This window comes from Symphalangus syndactylus, chromosome X (assembly GCF_028878055.3).
Source record: "Symphalangus syndactylus isolate Jambi chromosome X, NHGRI_mSymSyn1-v2.1_pri, whole genome shotgun sequence".
NCBI lineage: Eukaryota > Metazoa > Chordata > Mammalia > Primates > Hylobatidae > Symphalangus > Symphalangus syndactylus.
The window spans coordinates 76,735,607-76,756,488 of record NC_072447.2 but is presented as its reverse complement, the minus strand read 5'-3'; the positions used below and the strand labels follow the sequence as shown (position 1 = coordinate 76,756,488).

General features: G+C 47.9%; 1 long non-coding RNA gene across 1 annotated transcript; it reads right to left on the bottom strand.

Moving 5' to 3' along the window:
• Nucleotides 1-5,471: 5,471 nt before the first annotated feature.
• LOC134735960 (uncharacterized) lies at nucleotides 5,472-8,865 on the bottom strand. The gene is made up of 3 exons (XR_010119565.1): nucleotides 8,785-8,865; nucleotides 5,928-5,971; nucleotides 5,472-5,504 (listed from the first exon to the last, which is right to left on the bottom strand). It is a non-coding gene; the product is annotated as an uncharacterized lncRNA (long non-coding RNA).
• Nucleotides 8,866-20,882: the final 12,017 nt, after the last annotated feature.

Below are 20,882 nucleotides of genomic sequence, written 5' to 3'. Positions count from 1 at the left end.
AACAGTAAAAGAAAACAAGACAAAACAAAACAAACAATCCAGTTAGAAAATGGGCAAAAGACATGAAGAGACATTTCACCACAGAGGATCTACAGATGGCAAATAAGCACATGAAAAGTTAGTCAACACCATCGGTGCAAATTAATGCAAATTAAAACCACAATAAGCTATTGCTACATAGTTATCAAATGGCCTAAAAAAGTGACAATAACAAATGCTAGTGAGAATGCAGAGACTAGGTCACTCATACATTGCCGCTGGAGATGTAAAATGGTACAGTAATTCTACACAACAGTTTGGTAGTTTCTTATAAAAATTAAATGAGCAACTACCATATGACCTAGCAGTTGCACTCAGACATTTATACCAGAGAATTTAAAACTAATGTTTACACAAAAATTTGTACATGAATGTTTATAGCAGCTTTCTTTGTAATAGCCCAAAACTGGAAACAGACCAGATGTCTTTCAACGAGTGACTGGCTAACTGGTACATCCATACCACAGAATACTATTCAGCAATAAAAAGGAACAAACATACATGCAACAGCTGGGATGAATCTTTAGAGATTATGCCAAGTAAAAAAACTAATACCACATGGTTATGTAGTGTGTGACTCCATTATATAACATTCTTGAAATGACAAACTTTTGGAAATGAAAAGATTAGTGGTTGCCAGGGTTTAAAGAGGAGGTGGGAGCAGGAAGGAAGTGGGCATAGCTATAAAAGGCAATAGGAGGGATTCTTGTGATGGAACTATTCTGGAACTTTATTTATTTTTTGAGACAGGATCTCGCCGTTTTGCACAGGCTAGAGTGCAGTGGCATGATCACAGCTCACTGTGACCTCTCGAGCTCAAGCCATCCTCCTGCCTCAGGCTCCCAAGTAGCTGGGACTACAGGCACGCAGCACCACACCAGCTATTTTTTTTTTTTTTTTTTTTTTTGAGAGTGAGTCTCGCTCTTTTGCCCAGGCTGGAGTGCAGTGGCATGATCTCAGCTCACTGCAACCTACGCCTTCTGGGTTCAAGTCATTCTCCTGCCTCAGCCTCCCAAGTAGCTGGGATTACAGGCACTTGCCACCACGCCCAGCTAATTTTTGTATTTTTAGTAGAGACAAGGTTTCACCATGTTTGCCAGGCTGGTCTCGAACTCCTGACCTCAGGTGATCTGCCTGCCTTGGCTTCCCAAAGTGCTTGGATTACAGGCAACCCAGCTATTTTTTTTTCTAAATTTTTTGTAGATACAAGACCTTGCTATTTTGCCCAGGCTGGTCTTGAACTTCTAGACTCAAGTGATCCTCCTGCCTCAGTCTCCCAAAGTGCTAGGATTACAAGCATGACCTCAGCCTGTTCTGCAACTTGACTGAATCAATGTCAACATCCTGGTTGTAATACTGTACTGTATTTTTGCAAGATATTAACATTGGGAGAAACCTGGCAAAGGATACAATATATCTCTGTATTGTTTCTTAAAACTGCATGTGAATCTACAATTATCACAAAAAAAAGCATGATTTAAAATATTAGCTGGCCAGGCACAGTGGCTCACACCTATAACCCTAGCACTTTGGGAGGCCAAAGTGGGAGGATTATGTTACCCCAGGAGTTTGAGCTTGCAGTGAGCTATGACTGCACCACTACACTCCAGCCTGGGTGACAGAGCTAGACCCTGTCTCAAAATAAAATAAAGTAAAATAAAATATTAACAAATGGAGTCCAGCAAAATATTAAAATAATAGTTCATTATGACCAGATGAGTTTTAATCCAGGAATTCAACAATCAAAAACCAATCATTGTAATTCACCTAACAGTAAAAAGGAGAAAAATCATGATAAATGCATAAAAAGCATTTTACAAAATTTAACACACATTCATGGTAAAAGTCTCAATACATTAGGAACAGAAGGGAGCTTCCTCAACCTGGCAAAAGGCATCTATGAAAACCTTCAGCAAACAACATACTTCATTGTGATTTTTTTTTTTTTTTTTTTGAGATGGAGTCTCTCTCTGTCACCCAGGCTGGAATGCAGTGGTATGATCTTGACTCTGCAACCTCCTCCTCTCGGGTTCAAGTGATTCTCCTGCCTCAGCCTCCCGAGTAGCTGGGACTACAGGCACACACCAGCACACCTGGCTGATTTTTTTGTTTGTTTGTTTTTGTATTTTTAGTAGAGATGGGGTTTCACCATGTTGGCCAGGCTGGTCTTGAACTCCTGACCTCAGGTGATCCACCTGCCTCAGCCCTCCAAAGTGCTGGGATTACAGGTTGCAGTCACTGTGCTGGGCCTTCATTGTGAAATAGTGAAGCTTCCACATAGTGAGACTGGGTACAAGACAAGATGCCCACTATCACCTTTTCCATTCAACATTGTGCTGGAGGTTCTAATCAGTGCAATAAGGCAAGCAAAAGAAATAAAAGATTGGAAAGGAGGAAGTAAAATTGCCATTATTTGCATTCGACATGATTGTGTACATAGAAAATCCAAAGACTCTATTGACAAAATAATAAAACTCATAAGTGAATTTAACCAGATCACTGGATAGAAGGTCAATATGCAAAGATTCATTATATTTCCATATAGCAGCAAAAAATAGAAAAATGAGGTTTTAAGAACCTTATCATTTGTAATAGCATAAATATGAAATAGGAATAAATCTAATGAAGAATGTGAAAAATCTTGACACCAACAACTATAAAACATTATGGAGAGAAATAAAGGAGACATAAATAAATTAAGGGATAAACCATATCTGTGATTTAGAAAAATTAATATTCCCAAGAAGTCAGTTCTCTCCAAATTAATCCATAGAGTCAATGTGATTTCATGCAAAAATCCCAGCAAGTGCTTTTTTTAATTGAAAATGGTCAAATTGGTTCTAAAATTCAGATGGGAATGCAAAGGGCCAGGAATTTCCCAGGTAATCTTAAAGGAGAAGAGCATAGCTGGAGAACTCTTACTACCAGATATCAAGACATAGAAAGCTATAGTAGTTAAGACATTGTGGTACTGGCATGAGGATATAGAAACTGCCAAATGGAAAGAAGAGAAAATTCAAACACAAAGCCACACATATATGATTACTTAATTTATGACAAAAATGACACTGCAGTACATTGTAGGTTCTTTTTTTAAAAAAGTAAATAAATAAATGGTGCTGGATCAGTTGGATAGCCATAGGGAAACAAAAATCTGTATCTTGACCCTGCCTCACACCATACACAGAAGTCAGTTCCAGATAGATTGCAAATATAAATGTGAAAGGCAACACAATAAAGCTTTTAGAAGAAAATATAAGAGAACAACTTTGTCCTCTTGGAGTATACAAATATTTCTTTAAAAATGCTATCCATGAAAAGGAAATTTGATAATTTGGACTATATTAAAATAAAAACATTCTGGTCATCAAAAGGTTATGGTAGGAGAATAAAAAGACAACCCACAGAATGTGAGAAAATATTTGCAATAGATTTATCTGACAAAGGAGTCATAATTCAGAATGTATTATGCAACCCAATAGAAAAATGTGCAAAGGACTTTGACAGGCACTTCACAAAAATAGAATATCAAGATAGACAATAAACATATGAAGAGGTGCTCCACTTAGTCAAAAAGAAAATGTAAATTGAAACCATAATGAGATGTCATCATCAACACACTAGAATGAATAAAATGAAAGAAAATACAAATGCCCAGATATTGGTGAAGATGAGAGTCACCAAAACTCTCATGCACTGCTGGCAGGAGTGTAAATTGGTACAACCCTTTGGCAAACTATGAGGCAGTATCTGTGAAAGCTGAATGTATGCTTACCCATGAACCAGCAATTCCATTTGGAAAGACATGCACACTGATGTTTATAACAGCTGTATATGTAACAGCCAAACCGTTGAAATTACTCCTAGGTCCCAGAATTATAGTGGCCTTGGCAGCTGTGTGGAGGCAGAACTAGGGGTGGTGAGACAGAAGACATGGTCGCAAGAGGCGGTTGTGGAAGGAGCTGGGTGAGAAATGGTGGTCGAAAGGACTGGGGCCATGGCAGTAGGTGGGGGCGGTGGAGAGGCCTGGGGGCCGGAGAGGAAGGAGGTAGAGGCCACATGATTAGAAATAGATTGGATGTGGGAGGTGGGGGGAAGCCAGAGCCAGGGCCTGAGCTCCTGGGAGGATGGCTGCACCATTCATTCAGGAAAAGAAGCAAGGAGGATGAGGAGGCATGGGTGGGAATGGAGAAGGAGTTTGGTTTGGTGTGCAGTAGGTCTGAGGTGCTGGTGAGACCAGAGGAGGAGGCCATGCAAGGATGGGTGACACTCTCTACCCCCTACTCATCCACCCTTAAGTCACCAGAGAGTATCGGGTAGATGCCACAGAGAGAAGAGAGGTAAGCTGGAAGACAGAGGGCCCCTGGCCTTTGGCCTGATCCCAGGCTGCATGGAAAACAGATGGAACACCAAACATCAAGACCAGTGTGCTGCTCTTTAAGCCCTGTCCCCTGCCACTGCTGGATGGGCGCCTCTACCTTTCCAGACCCCAGGTCCCTGTCTGTTCCTTGGGTTCTCTAGACTGGGTTTTTGGTACCAGCAAGGGTGGTCTCCTTCATCTCTGCCCTTTCCCATGAGCCCTCACTGCCCAAGGAGACACTCCATTGATCTCCCTTTCTCCTCCCATCTAGGCTGCACTGTATGGTCCTGCTCTCTAGAGAATCTGATCCATTCCCTCCCTCTTATCCTCTGCAAGGAGTAAATACTCACAAGATCTTCTAGCTTAGATTTCAGCGGTCACATAAGTTAGAGGCTTCAGTGTGCAGATGGGGAAACTGAGGCTCAGAGATGGGAAAGAACTACTTATTGAAGGTTACTTAGAGAGAGCTAGGGTAGAAGCTGAGCCAGAACTCAGGCCTCTTAAAGCCCAGGCTTGGATTTCTTTTTCTCCTTTGTAGAAAAAGAAATGGAGAAATAGAAAGAAAAAAGGGAGAAAGATGGCAAAACAGAAAAAGCTACTGCACAGGGAGTCAGTAAGAGACAGAAACAAACTCTGAGAGCAAGAGCGAGTGAGAGAGAGAGAGATATGAGAGACAGAGGGGAGAGGGAGCAAGTGAGAGTTGGGGTAGAGAGTAGAGAAAGAAAGGAAAGAAAGAAAGAGAAAGAAGAAAGAAAGAAGGAAGGAAGGAAGGAAGGAAGGAAGGAAGGAAGGAAGGAAGGAAGGAAGGAAGGAAGGAAGGAAAGAAAGAAAGAAAAAGAAAGAAAAGAAAGAAAGAAAGAGAAAGCGAGAGAGAGAAAGAAAGAAAGAGAGAAAGAGAGAAAGAGAAGAAAAAGAGAAAAAAGAAAGAGGAAAGTAAAGAAAGAGGTTAGCAAGGCAGTAGATCAGGCTGGCTTCCTGCTCCTGCAGGGGCTGGTGGGAGCTGAGCCCATAGCCCTGTAGAAGGCAGAGATGGGTGGCCCCAGAAATTCTTACCTGCCAAACCCCATCAGCCCTCAGAGGCCCAAACCAGAACTGAGCAGTTGATCTAAACAGAAAACAAACAGAGCAAAATGAAAACACGCTGGCTGCCCCCAGGCTGCGGCTCTGTGCATTCATTGGCCCCTGGGAGGCCACTGGGAAAGCAAGGCACAGCTTTTGTAACCCTCTTCTCTCGGTGGCCCCCCCATCCCACAGCCACCCCCCACCAAGAGCCATAGACTCAGCTCTGTTCAAGATGCCAAGGGCTCTTGGGGCCTAGGAGGTGGGGCTGGTGAAGGCGGTGTGTTCCCTGCCTTTGGCCTGGCAGAGAAACAGCAAGGCCTGTGGGGGGTTGACAGAGAGGGGAAGCGGTGGGGTGATAGAGCTCTGCCCCCTCCCTCACGCAGGGCTGGGGATTCCTAACCAGTGCTAAGCTTGTCTAGGGTGTGGTGAGGGTGAGCAGGCAAAAAGGGGCACAATGAACACCTACCATGAGTACAGTGTATCACTCTTGGTCTCCATCGGGCTCTGGAGCTAGAAAGAGTTTCAATTTACGTCTTACTTTTTGTTAATAACAATGACACAAGTGATAACTAGTAAGGGTCTTGTACTTTGCAGATACCAACTACCCACGGGCAAACTCGCTGAATCCTCGAAACCCTACTGTGCAGTACTGTGATTAGCTCTATTTCACAGAAGGGGAGACTGAGGCTCAGGGAGGTGAATCAGCTTGGCACACTGCTGGGAAGGGGTTGAGCCTGGAGAGCTGAGAGCAAGTCAGTGGACTCTGGGTTGAGATGTAATGACCAGAGCCAGTGTTCAACGTGGGAAAGTACCTCTCTAAACCCAGGGACATTGCCCAGCCCTAGAAACTTCTCACGTTATCCCAGGGAGTAGCAGAGGCAAGCAGTGTGTACAGGGGAAGCCAGGAGAGGGGACTCAGAAGAAGTGACCCTGGGGAGATGGCAGGGTGTTCTGGGGTGGGACTACTCCAAGATCCACGGAGGTGCTCAGTGGCTGGAACTCCCTCAAGGATTGAAGTTGAAGAGGCTTAGACAAAAACATGTCATCAAAAAATATTTATTATTGAGCATTTATGGTGACAGAGGTCAAAACACAGGCTCTGGAGCCACACTGCCTGGGTTCAAATCCCGGTTTCACTACTCACTGTGTGACCTCGGTATAGTTCTTTAACTTCTCTGTGTCCCGATTTCCTGATCTGTATGTTGGGGATAATGATAGTAACTACCTCAAATAGTTTGTGAAGATTAATTTTTTTTATTCTAAGTAATGCAGCTGCAAGAGTGCCTGGCACATTGTAAACCTCAAATATTAGCTCCCGATGTCCTTGTCATTATTGTGGTCATCTGCCTGGCCTGCCCTGAGCACTAGGATAGTATCGACAAGCCAAAGCAGCTGTGGTTCCTGTCCTCGTGGAGCTCTGAGTCTGGCAGAGAAGGTAGCCATTCATCACAAAGTAACACAACAAAAGAAAAACCACAACAGTGAGAAGTGCCATGGAGGAGAGGTCCGTGGTGCCATGAGAGTACAAAATGAAAAAATGTGTCCCAGCCAGGAACATATGTGGACGTTTCCTTGAGGAAGATACACTTGAGCTGTGTTCTAAAGTCGAAGTAGGAGTCAAATAGCAGAAAAAGAGAAGGAAAATCATCTCGGGAAGAGGGCACAGCATGTGCAAAGGCCCAGAGGTAGGAGGGAGCTTGGAAGTTTAGTACAAGATGTGGTTGGAGAGCTACGCAGGGGCTAGATCAAGGCAGACCCTGTAATTCGTGATCAGGAGTCTTGTCTTTTTCTTAAGAACAAAGGGAAGCCAGGGGAGGATTTTAAGGATGGAGTAACATGATCAGAAAAAGGTAGGGCCAAATCCTAGGTTGAGACAGGTCTCTGGCTGTGAGGTGGAGAGAAAGGCCACATAGAGCAGGATGGGTAGAGGCTGGGTTGCAGTCTTGGCCCTGCCGTGGGCTCCCTTGATGCACGGCCTTGAGCAAGTCCCTTTTCATCTCTGGGCTTCAGTTTTCATCATATACCAAATGGTCTCTGAAACCTACTTTAGGGGCCATCTTGTCCTTCTTTGTCTACTCTCAGTCTCTATCCCCCATTAAGAGGGGAAGAGGGCAGAGAAGAGATTCTGAATGCAGCACAGCCCCTCTCCTGTCTTCTTCCTCCCTACACCTCCACAATGTGTTCCCGGCCCCATGTTCAGGCTCTGTGGGAAGGCTCTCTCCTCCTCCTCCTCATCCACCCATGCTTGGAGCATCCCTGTCAGCCTCAGGACATTATGGGATGGGTCCACCCAAGCCTGGGACTGAGGGAGGCTCAGGGACCCCCACAGTGGTTACCGGTAACGCTGGAAAGCCCAGAACCACAGGCAGCTGGGAGAAGCTGCCCCCACCAGGATGATGGAGTGGGTGTGACATAAATTTCTCAGGACAGGCAGCAAAAAACATTTACAGCCCCTCCTTGCTGAGTCTGGTTCCAATCAGGCCCCTGGCCGGCCCGCTCCCTACACCCGCCACACTGGGCTGGCTCCTCCAAACGCCAGAGTCATTTAGGGCTTTTGTCTTTTCTCCTCCTTTCCCTACTGTTTAAGAAACATGCACAAAGACATACATACATATAGGGCCTCTGCTCTTGTGGGGCCTCTGTGTACCCCCATGAGTGTACACATACACACTTATCCATACACACATGTGGCCCCCCAGGGTTCTGTATACCCACACACATATACAAACTGATACACACACACACACACACACACACACATGCACGCACGCGCACACCACATTCAGACTGGAGACTGGCCTTGGGTGGGCTGAGGAAGGCCATAGCCTCAATTGCCAGCCATGAGCCACAGACAGCAACATCCCCTCAGGTTAGGCACCGAAGGACCCAGGAAATGCCTTCCTGCGGGAGCAGTTCCCAGGTCGCTCCTCTCCTGCTCCTCCTCCCAGCAATCCCTGGCTGCCATGGCAATGGCCTGCCAGGTCTGCCTTGGGAAAGCCCAGGAATGCCTTTTCTGAGGTGGAGTTAGGCTCTGGCCAGGCGGGGAGCGGGCCCCGAGGGAGGCAGAGGCTAACTGAGGGTGCCTTAGAGGGTAAACTGGACAGGCACAGGGGCCCCATCTCCCTCTCAGCCCAGGGCCCCAGAGGCCTTGGGCAAGCCCTACTCCGGTTCTGTGTCGCCCTCTTCCCTAGGCTTCTCTGGTACTCCACCCTGTTCCTACCCTCAGCTCAGGCTACCAAATGCCTTACCCTGCCACCCAAGAAGTATCTGTTTCTCTTGATCCGAGCTGAACAAACTTCCTTTCACCGGCCTCTCTTGCCTACCTGAATGCTGAAGCCATTTGGTTCCTCCCGGAGAAGCCAGAAGGGGCTCTCTTGTTTACTCAGAACGCATGGGTCCAGTCATTTCACACCAGATCCCTGAAGTCAGGCCCGGCTTCTTTCCACAGCAATGGTCTCACACACGTGGGACGGCTGGCGTCGGCAGAGAGGGAGAAGTTACTCCATGCACAATTTGGTGAGGATTTGGGGGCTAAGGGAATCCATTAACCTTTTTGCTTCTTTTCCCCCTAGAACAATCTGAATGGTGGTCCTGAAAGAACCTTTAAAAAGAAGCCGCTGTATGTGGGAGGGTATCATCCTCACCCCTTGCCTGGAGGCAGGATGATGCCACATTATGAATGTGTGTTTAAGGAAGCCAGACCTGGGTTCAAATTCCTCGTCATTCTTTACCAGCTGTGTGTGAACTTGGGCAATTAAGTTGAACATATTGATGGGTTTCTTCTCAAGATCTAACATGCCCAGAACATGGTCCATACTAAATACTCAAGAAATGCTCCATCTAGTTGCTTCACACTAACTCTGTCCCACTGAAATGGACAGGCCTAGGGAGAGGGGCAGAAGGAGGAAAGGAACTGATGTTCATTGCATTCATTACTTTATTTAACACTCCTTGCTCCTGGTTGAGGTATTTACTATTAGGATCTCTGAGTTGAAACCTGCTCTCTCTAGCTCCTGAGCTCACATCAGGACATCATCCCATGCTGGAGGGACGGTGGGGGCGGGGGTAGGTCCTTTAACCCTGGTTTTGAGAGTGCTGCAGGCTAGTGCAAGAGGTGTTGTCAAGCCCCCACCTCCAGCTGCCCCCTTCCTTGGGGGAAGTTGAGCAGACCAGCTGGCTGCCAGAGCCCGGCCACAAGCTGGCTCCAGAGTGACTTGGTGGACAACTTTATGAGGCAGAAAATCCAGCAGCCACCTCTGGGAGCAGCAGCAGCAAAGTAGCTGACTTGGCTTTGAGTGGAGGAAAGCCCATCCCTCTCGCCCAGATAACCCAGAGCCCAGAGCACACCTGGCCCCAGGCATTTTTCAGCTTCCTTAGGCAGGGAAGCCTCTGAGAAGCCTCCAGGGAGGCAGATTTCAGCTGAGCATAAGGAAAGTCAGAGATCTGCAAGGGTGGAACCAGTTACTTGGCAGGGAGTGAGTTCTCTATCACCACAGGTGTGTGAGCAGAGGCTGCCTAACACCCAGAAAGCTGGCTAGAGAAGGGGTTAAAGCCTTCACCTAGGACAGGGGTTTCTGGCCTGGAAGTGACCCAAAAAAGGGACCCATGAAATTAAAGGCCTTCCTGAAATCATATGCAACACTTTGTTTGCTGTGTACTTTTATAGGAAATGGGCTCATTGCTTTCACAAAGTTGTTCAAGAGCACCCACTCCCCAGTGTACTTACACAGATAAGGAAATGGAGCCTTGGAGAGGGAAAAGTACTGATTCAGAATCTCTCAGCTTCCTAACCAGCTCACGATTCCACCCTGTTTTCTACTATACAAACTGCATTCCCATCCTGTGTAGGTGTCTCTTGATTCTCATGACAGCCTAGTGAAACGGATCACTGCTCTTGTCATTTTCCAGAGAAGGATTCTGGGGCCCAGAGAAGGGAAGGGCCTTGCTTGGGTCACACAGACAGTTAGAGGACAAGCCAGGACAAGATCCCAGGCATCCTACCAATTATTTTTCCCAAACTCCATTTTGGCCTTCCAGAGGGCCAAGAAGCAGAGCGGCCTACAGTGGGATCTGCTGCTCCTCCTCTAGCCTGCAAGAGAGCTCATAGCACCCTCATGCCCTCTTCTTGCTCCCCATATTCTGGGGACCAGCCTCCACATCCCACCCCTCATGGCCTTGCTAAACATTCCTGGAATCTGGATTTGGAACAGTGGCCAGGGCATGGCATGAAGAGGGCACGAGAAGGCATAGAGCTTCAGTTACTCCTCCCCTCCAGAGAGCTTCCATTTTTACTTGAACCAGCTTGCAGCCAGGTGTGACCCCAGGGAAGCTGGGTGGCTGATGCTTACACTACTGTGTAAGCAGTAGTCAAGCCAGGAAAAGATGGGGCAGTGGCCTCTGCAGAGTAAAGAGGGCCCAAGGCCAAGGTAAGGAGGTCAGCCCCTCTTTCTAGACAATGCCACCTCTCTGTTACAGTTGAAAAAAACAAACCTCTGTGGAATCCTCAGGGACAGGGGCCTGAAGATAAATGTCCCCCTCCACATCCCCCTTGGTGATGTCCCTGAGATGGGGCTGGTAGGCAAAGCCAGCCCACTGCCAGCCTCTGCTATTCCAGGGATGGACAGTAGAGGTGAGTGTCCAGCTAGCGACATAGGCTTTCCCCGCAAGGGACAAAGGCCAGTAGGTGAGGAGGTGGGGCATTAGCCATGAGGCATATCAAGCAGGAGAGGGGCAGGCCCTGAGCAGTGGGCCGTGGATCACAAAGACCCCAAGACCTGGAGTGCCACAGAAAAACCGGCTGCTCAGTAGAGCTGTCTCTAGCTGGGCCAAGGAGGCCCTGTAAGCCACAGTACCCTTTGATTTTTTCTTAACAAAGCTTATCCCTGTGCATTTTTGTTCTGATTATAAAAGCCAAACATACTCATAGTGGAGAATCTGGAGAATGACAATTACAAAGAAGAAAATTACCAACTGTGTGATGTTGAGCTAGTCACTTCACCTCTCTCCACTTCTGTCTCCTCATCTGCAAAATGGGGATAATATGGCATTTCTCCTGTAGGATAGCTATAAGGAGTACGTGTATATAAATATATGTAAAGTGCTGAGAAAAGCGCTATACAAGTGTTAGCTTTTATTATTATAATCCACTATAATCCCACCACCTGGAGTCACTGTTAACAATTGGTTAATTTCCTTCTAGTCTTTTTATTTGAACGTTTACTGTTAGTAAAACAAAAAATCAGGATCATGCTGTATCTATGACTTGGTATTCTTCATATTTTAACTTAACGTTATAGCATGAGCAAATTTTTCCTCCATAATATCCTTATAAATTGTAGATAATTATATGTATTTAATTTTCTTATGTTGGACATTTAGCTTATTACTGTTTTTATGAATTGCTTTTACATATATTTTAATCCAAATTTGCAGATATTTCTTTAGAGTTGGTTCCTGTAAGGGTAATTATTGAGTCACAATGTACACCTGTTTTTAAGGGTCTTGATATTTCCAAATTGCCTGCCAAAAAGGCTATACCAATTTACACTTCCACCAGCAGTATCTGAGATTGCAACCTTGACCACTATTTTAAATTTTTGCTAAATTGATGGACAAAATGTATATCCTTTGTATTCCAACTGGTTGGAGTCAGGAATGGGACAGAATACAATGACAAGGACTGTTAAGTGGGTTCAGCCCTGTTGGTTAGAGTGGCCCAGATATACTTCCTACCTGGAAAAGGAGTAAGAATGAAAGATACGGTTGTGTGGTCACTCTAAGAAACCAAGAAAAAAAGCGCTACTGCTAGGGGAATGAGGCCAAAGAAGATGTGATTGCCAATCCTTAGAGTTGGTCAGAAGGCCTCCCCCCAAATATGTGTGGAGTCCCCCTGCATCGTGAGACAGGAATAATTGTAATGTAAATTGGGCTTTGGAAATGCAAATGTAAATTCAGAGCTGGATGCATTGACATGGCTTCTGAACGCTGGAGGCCTGGGTATGTGACTCAGGGGTCCCTGGCTAAAAAGCAATCCTAGGAGCTTTCAGAGAAACAGAAGATGGGGCAGTCATATTGTACAGAGAGCAGCTGCGGGAGCTGTAGAAGTCAGGGCTGCCACTGGGAAAAAATCGTGGAGCCAGAAGGCTGGGAGGAGATACTACTCAAGCATAGGCGGCTCCTGGGGTAGGGCAGGGCACTACGCAGGCCTCCCAGGACTGCGCAGGTACAAGCCGAGGGCTGGAGCTGAGGGCTGGGCTTGAGGTGTAAACCCCCAGCCCAGGCAAGTCAAAGGCACAGGAATCAGTGAGCGGAATGCCATGAAGATATAGATTCATGTTATCACCAGACCACAACTCTGCTTATTGAGCAGCGACTGTTTGCCACGCTCCTAAGATAGGAGATCAAGGGATAATACCTACTCTACATGTGGGAACTGGGGCACAGAATGCCCAAATAACATGTCCAAAGTTACAGACAGTCACTGGGAGAGCCAGAAGCTGAGTCCAGGGCTCTTTTTACTCAGACCCCTTTAGGCAATGAGTTTGGCAATTGATTTCCTTGGGTAGAGTTGGTGGCAAGTTCTCCTCACTCTTGGCTTGAGTGAAGGAGCTTTCTTTGCTGGCCAGAGCCCCTGAAAGGATGTTATTTAAAGTACAGTAAAAAGTTGTTTGTATAGAAGCCCAGATGCAATAAAGCTAGAAAGAATGGGTTTAGATAGCAGCGGGAAGGACTTATGATAGACTCCAAGAAGAAACTCAAAGTACTTTATTGTATCTTTAGATACAGTAGATAACCAGGAAGGCCAGGGTACCTGTCTCTGCTATTTTCAGCAGTTGTCCTTTCCCACACCTTTTCCTTTCCCAACATCTCATTGCCCCATAGTCCCTCATTGTGTGTGTTCACCAGAGGTGGTCTTGCCCACTACTAGCACACTCTGAGATCCTAGGACACTTGTGGCAATAGAACAGCTAGGATCCAGCTCAAGCCAGGAGTGGCCTGAAATTTTGTCACCCACACCCCTCGCCAATCTCTGCCTGCAGGGCTCTCCATTTGACCCAGTGGCCTTCCCCACCAGCCAGAGTGTTGATCAGGGAAGCATCACAGAGAGTTAGGGGTGAAGACAGCAGAGTGGTGCAATGGAACAAGAATGGTCTTGTGTTACACAGAATGCATCCCTGCTGTGCTACTACAGCCAGTTTGACCCTGAGCAGATGCATTCGCCTTCCTGGCCCTCACTTTATGACTGTAAAATGGAGGATGATAGTAACTATCCCACTGGGTTGCTGTGAGGATGCAAATGAGATTGTATATTTGGTTCATAAATGTGGCCAGAGCGCCTATGTTCTGCCAAGCCCAGTGCTAGGTAACTGGGGGGAAGGGGGCCACAGAAATGAACAGGAGGGCCAGTCTCTGGTCTCAAAGAGCTTTCAGTTATACCCACTTCCTCTTTCCCCTTCTGTGGGCAGATACTGAAAGCAACCTCTTCCCAGGCCAAGAATCTGGGTTTCCAGAAGCTCTTCCTCTCTCTTAGGGCAAGAAGGATGGGAAAGGGTCTTCCATCCTGCACTTGACCCTTTGCTGGACTCTTCTTTATTTACACATCAACAGATGATTGACAGGCCCCAAACCCAATGCCTGAGTACTAGTCCTCCTTATTCATACCCACTGTTTCAGATTAACCCAGCGTCTCTTGTCCTCATGCCTAGAAAGCTCTCTATGTACACAGATAACCCCTCTTTATAGATGAGGAGACAGAGGCTCAGTCTTGTGAGGGAAGTGGCTCAAGGTCCCAAGACAGGTATGTGATGGAGGAAGGATTAAAATCCAGATCCCGATGGACTGCAAAGGCCTTGCTCCTTCCTCTACACCACATGGTTGGGATTGCTCCTGAGGCTCTAGGCAACAACAGGGACAGCCAAGGCCAGGCCAGGCCAGGTGCTCACCCCAGGTGCTTCCTCACAAGCTTTTCCTCAGACGTCTTGTCTCTTCCCTTCGTGGAATAAGGCTCAGAGGAAATGCCTCACCACTCTCCAGGCATGTGCTGGAGGCTGAGGACTGGTGTCTCGTAGGGGTAGAAGAAGGGCTGGTAATCTCAGCACAGAGGAAAGCCCCTCCTAGAGCCAGTCTGGCCCTCTCGGCACCCTCTCAGACATTCTCTGGAGCTCTTGCCAAACCTCCCCTGCTTGGGTTTTTCCAGAGGTCCAGGGAAATTCCAGGAGTCAAGGATGTCAATGTTTCTGACATACACAGTCACAGCATCCCACAAATGTACCTGGCTGATCACACTCAGCTACAGTCTCTGTTTTGAATATGGGTGTGTAAGCAGGCCTGTGCACGTACACACACATACACACATGCTATAAATGATGAGTCAATTCCACAAGCCTCCTGCAGATGCCCATATCTTCTCATCCTGTTTACATTTCAGCGAGTCCCACCTCACGTTGCCCTGAGTGTGTGTACGGGTCACAGCAATGCTGAGGGCAGCGTGGGCCAAGTGCAAGACTGGAGCCTCCACCCCTCCTCCACTGGTTTCATGCTCCTTTTCTTTCCTTTTCCTGTTCCTCCTCCCAGACAGAGTTGCCTCCCTCTTCCAAAGGCCACCCATGCTTAGCCACCCCTCACCTCAACACACACATATCATCGTCCCAGGTCTCACTGTCACAAAGAATAAAGCTGAGAGCTGAGTCTGCTAGGGTGTGGGTGGCGTCAGGCCCAGAGAGGTCACATGCAGCTGCCCCAGCTGGCAGGAGGGTTCTAGAGAAATGGGTGGGAGGAAGCATTTTAGAAGCAGTAGGCCAGGCCAGAGAGCCCTGTTGGGTACTATGGGCCCAGGCAAGAGGTCTACTTCAAGAAGATTCCATTAGGGAAGTAAGACAAGAGGCAGTGCAACATAGCGACTGAAAGCAGACTGGAGCCAGACTGCTATGTGACATGTGATAGTTACTTAATCTGTCTGTGCCTCATTTTCCCCATCTGTAAAATTGAGATAATAATAGCAACCTGCCTCACAGGGTGGTTTTGAGGTCAAGTAAATGAATACATGCAAAATGCTTACACAGGGCCTGGCACAGAAAAGCACTACACAGAAGTGGGGTTATCTTTTTTTTTTTTTAATGGGATGGCGTCTCACTGTGTTGCCCAGGCTAGAGTGAAGTGGTGCAAACACAGCTCACTGCAGCCTCCACCTTCTTAGCTCAAGCTATCTTCCCACATAGCTGGGACTACAGGCATATGCCACCACATCTGGGTAATTTTTTTATTTTTGTGTAGAGACAGGGTCTTGCTATGTTGCTCAGGCTGGTCTTGAACTCCTGGGCTTAAATGATTCACCTGCCTTGGCCTCCCAAAGCTCTGGGAATACAGGTGTGAGCCACTGAACCTCACTGGCTATCATTTTAAGGATCAAACTTATCAGCATTTCTCCATGACCCCCAGTCATGCGCGCACACAAACACACACACACACACACACACAACCACTCGTATTCTCCTTCCTCTGCAGGTGTCAAATCAGCCTACAGATCTCCAGGCCAGTGCAGGCGGAGGCCGTATGACACAAGCAACCTTAGTCACCGCTCATCCTCCATCTACTGGCCAGTCCCCCTCCAATAAATAAATTTCTGATTCTGATCCCCAGCCCAGGCCAAGGCTCATATTCGCTCGTAAGAACTGCATGTGCATATCTCTTTACAAAGCTGTATCCAGTGATGTCATATTCATAGCTTGAATTCAGCCACTATGGGAGTATTTATACCATGGCAATTGGCAACACTACAAATCAGAGATTTTTTTTCCCCTCCCAGTGAGCAAGTTGTTAAATATTTACCAGCACAACATTACTTGTGCCAACCTTTCATTTCTCCACATTCCACCCTGGGGCCCTTCTCTACATGGCACTCGCTCTTCTTCCAGACACTAAATCCAACTGTAGCTGACTCCCTGCAGCAGCATTGCCCCATCTGATTAATATCCTGTGACTACTTCCTCTTGGAACCTCAAGGCCCACTGTTGACTGTGCCCCTGCCCTTTGGCACCAAACTTTGTCCACCAGGGAGCCCCCTTCACCACTAGTCAGACCTACTCCCCAGCCTCCATCCTAAGCAAGTATGGGAGTCTCATGCCAGGCCCCTGCCCCTTCCTTTCCTCTGCCTGCACAGTGTTGCCCTAAAGAGCCAGCAGGCTGGTATCCAAGTCCTGAGCAAGCCATGATGAGGCAGCTGCTGTATCCCTGAAAAGCAGAGTCTAAGATTTTGCACATTGGATGATTTGCTGCATGAAGGAGCAAGAGACCTGGAGGGGAAGCATGACCCAGGGTGGTGGTTGTCTTCTCTTGTGGGCTGAGTGGGCCAGTTTATTTATTCATTAGAATAAAAGCTGCATGAAGGCAGGATTTGACATCTATTTTTTGTTTGTTTGTTTGTTGTTTGTTTGTTTGTTTGTTTTTTGCTGTGTTCCCAGTGCTTAGATCAGTGCTGGGCCCTTACTAAGTATTCAATAAATATAAGTTGAATGAATAAATGAATTAATTTGCTTCTTCAACAAATGTTTCCCCTAAGCTTTTATTTGTACCAGGCCATTTTAGATCCTGGTGATACAAAAAAGAACAACATATAGCCCCTGCCTTCAAGAAGCTTCTGGTCCCATGGGCCACAGATGTGGCCGTTAGCGAAACCCGGGAGTCACTCCAGGACGGCTTGTGAGCACTGGTGCAGATGGGAGCAGGGGCAGGGGCTCCCAGCTTCCAGACCAAGATGGGGTGCTGTGTGGGCCAGAGAAATCACAGTGTTTGTCTGCACGTGCTCAGTGGATTGTGCTAGCTGCTGGCTGTTGGCTGAGGTGGCCGCCCAAAGTCTCTTGGCCAGAACACAGCTCCAGCTCCTTCACTCTGGCCCCTCCCACCCAAAGGAGCAGAGCTGTTAGCCAAGAGAGAGGAGTCAGGCAGGGAATCCCAGCCCCTCCCTGCCCCTGACTGGGCCCGGAAGGGCCTGGCATGCTTCTAATATCAAGCAGCAAATTCAATCAGGCAGATGAGAATTCCTATTATTTTAATATATTTAGAAGAGAGTTTAAGGTGGATTTTGTTCCATGCTGTATATTTTTACAACATGAGGTCAGGCCACTTTGATAAATGCTGTAATGCAGGCAGGAGGGGCCTTGGGAAAGGGTGAGTGAGAGAAAGAGTTGAAAGAGGGAGAGGGAGAGAAAGAGAGACAGAGACAGACAGAGGCAGAGACACAGAGACAAAGTCAGAGACAGAGAGGCAGAGGCAGAGAGAGAGAGGCAGAGAGAAAGACTGTATCTGCATCTCTGGATCCATTTTTGCACATATGTCTACGACTCCATGTGTGTTTCTGTGTCTGTTTGTTGTTCAAGTCGACAAATCCATTTGGGGATAAATAGGATGATTTTTCCACCTGCAGGAAGCAAGGCAGCCAAAGGCTGATTGGGGCTGCTCCACTCTGCTGCTCTCAGAAGGCCTTGGGCTGGGACTTGCATTGCTCCCGAGGCCAGGCTCCAGGCTCTGCTTAGAAACTGAGATGCAGGCAGGCGGCCAGAAAGGCAGAGGCAGTCAATCCTTAGCAGGAGAGAGGCCCTGGGCCCCCCGGGTGCCCCCTGCCCTGCTGGCTCTGCCATGTGACTCCATTCTCACCTTCCCCGGAGGATCCCCATTCTGCTCTTAGAAGCCGGCATACATGGCTCCCAGCATCCAAGACCAATATCACTGGAGCACAGGGACTCACGGTGCCTTCTTTGAGACCAGAATGCATGAACATGGCAGGAAAGGGTTGACTAACCAGGTTGAAAGGAAAATTTTCTGGTCTGGAGCCTGGGGGATGGATAAGATGATCTTTGGAGGTCTTTGTCATGACAGAAATATTTGACTGAAAGTTTTCTCCTAGTGTCAAGCTTGGGGAAGAGGATGGGATGGGGTTCTCAGTTTCTGGAGAACTTTCCTTGGCTCAGAGTCCTGAGAAAGGGTCCAAGTTGTTGGGGCTGGTGCCAAAAGCCCCTTGGCCCACTCCAGACCTGGCGGGTGACCTAGGCAGCTGCTGAATCCATCTGCCTGCTTTGGACAAATGGCACCCTTACCAGCATGGTGGGTGTCTGCCCACTTAGGGCCTGTACCGGTATCCAGGTGGTGGATGGGATCACATCCACTTTCATTAGCTCCTGCAGTGGGTACACCCAAGACACTTGGGAGGGAGTGAGCTTTGTAAACCTTTCCTCAAGGAAGGAGGAGGCAGAGGGACTCCCATCTGCTGTCTCGGCCTCACTGCCAGGCCCCACGGGGCAGCCAGCTCACAAGAGGAACAGGTCTGCCTCAATCATCTCTTCAGCCTAGCTTGGTGGCGTCCTTTTCTTTCCTTTTTGGAGAAGGGCCAGAAAATGACCACATAAAAGACTAGAGGACAGGGAAAGTGAGAATGAGAGGAGGAGAAAGAGAAAGGCCACATTGTTATCTCTTCAAAAAATTGTAGATGGTTCTTCAACGCAGGATGATTGGCTGGGCTTGTGGCTGCCTCTGACTATGAGCTAACCTTGAGATAGGGTTGGCGGCCTGGAAACAAAGTGTCAGAGTTGGAGGAGGCTTTGTCTCTGCTCCTGCTGTTCACTAGAAGATGGCAAGTTGTTCTGTGGCTTGTCCCCTCCCTGTGCTCCCTCATCCGCCATCATCCTCCAAATGAGGCCTGACCACTGCCACCCTCAGGGATGGCATGTGTGCCAAGGCCAAGGGATATGGTAAGCTCTTGGCTCCTTGGAAAACTTTCACTGTCAGCATTCAAGGGCTGGGGATCAGGCAATACTTGGTCTTATCAATTTCTGTCTCTTACGCCATCAAGGAGCTTCTTTTGAGGCCCTGTTGTATGCCTCTAAGGAACTTTGGCAGAGAGGGTAGAAAATGCATAAGCACCAGGAAATCTAAGGGAAATCTCTCCAGGTAGAGAAAGGGCCTAGGCGGTGGGCTTACTGCTAAGGAGCTAAGAAAATAGGCCAGGGTGTCCCCAGACAGGGACCATTTGGTTCGGGGCAGCAGAGGAGGCTACTTCTTACCCTGGGCTACTGAGGAGGCAAGTAGGAAGTCTTCCTCCCTCCCATCGCCAATGTGGCATCAATGGCAGAAGTGGCATCCAGGATGCCAGGTCACTGAGGGGCCTTTGTAGTTTAGCCCAGGCAGGGCCGTTGGACTCTTGCCTAGAAGTACCCTAGAGGCATTCCAGCCTCTGACATCAGTGGCTTGGGAGGTTTCTTTCTCTCCAGAGAGTGTCCAGCTCTACCCATGAGCCTGTGTAGGTGAAAAGTGAGCACATACAATGCATGTGCCAATTTCCTGTCGATGCACCAAAGGGGCTTGGGCAGCTAACTAGCCCTTGCCTGCAGCCTCCAGAGTCTGACAGAGATGAAGAGAGTGTACAGATGCCACCATTTGCCTGTCCAGTCCAACTCCAAGCTTACCTCCTCTCAGAAGCCTTTACTCTGAAGATGGCCCCTAGTGTGGCCACCCACTCTACTGGCTGCTGAGGAAGCCAGAGTCTTTCTGTCTGGATCTCTAGGCGGAGACATCAGACCAGACCAAGCTCCCTGGGGACTCCTGGCCTCCCCTGGTCCCTCACAGCTACTGTCTGAAACAAAGTGTGTCCCTTTCCAGGGCTCCTAGTAATCTTACCCTCCATGTCCGCCTCCCACCCTCTCCTCCTTTCTTCTCTTCTGCAACAAATAACCATTCCCAACAGCCATTCAGCCAACAGCCAAGCATCCTGCTGTCTTCCAGCTTGGTGCCCCATCTTCTCTAGATGGCTCCCACCACCTTTTCTCTACCTCTTCGGAATTACCTCTTGGCCTTCTGTCTACACTTCCTCCATGTTTCCCATGTTCAATTCATCCAAAGATTGCCAAAGTCTAATTGCTTTGGCAGTTACCACTGCTGCAGTCAGCTCTCAATCCTCTCTGTCCCCCACAAATTAGGGAGGGAAAGACCCCTCTCCAGGTGGTGACAAAAGAATCCCAAGATCTCTTTATCTCTGTCATTATGGCTTCCCTCAAGAGAGTAGAGCTTTGTGCCAGAAAGCCCTGTATTCCCATCTACACTCCCAGGTCTGCAACTGCCTTGCTGTGCAGCTTTGAGCAGCCGCTACGCCTCTCTGAGCTCCTCGCTCCCCCAATCACATGTTGAGATTGGACCCTGGCATCTGCCAAGGTTCTTCCAGCTCTGAGATGAGCTCCCTCTGTGTGTGCATAGGGGATGTGCTGGCCATCGCTGTGCCCCACACCTGACTGTCACCCACACTGGTAGCTCTCTGTGACTCTGGCTGGCCTGGCCCCTGGGAAAGGCCATGTCAGATGCTTGAGGCTCAAAGGAGGTGCTCCCAGCTGCTTCAGTTCCTGATTCCCAGCCCCTCCTCCTGTGCATCCCTTCCTTG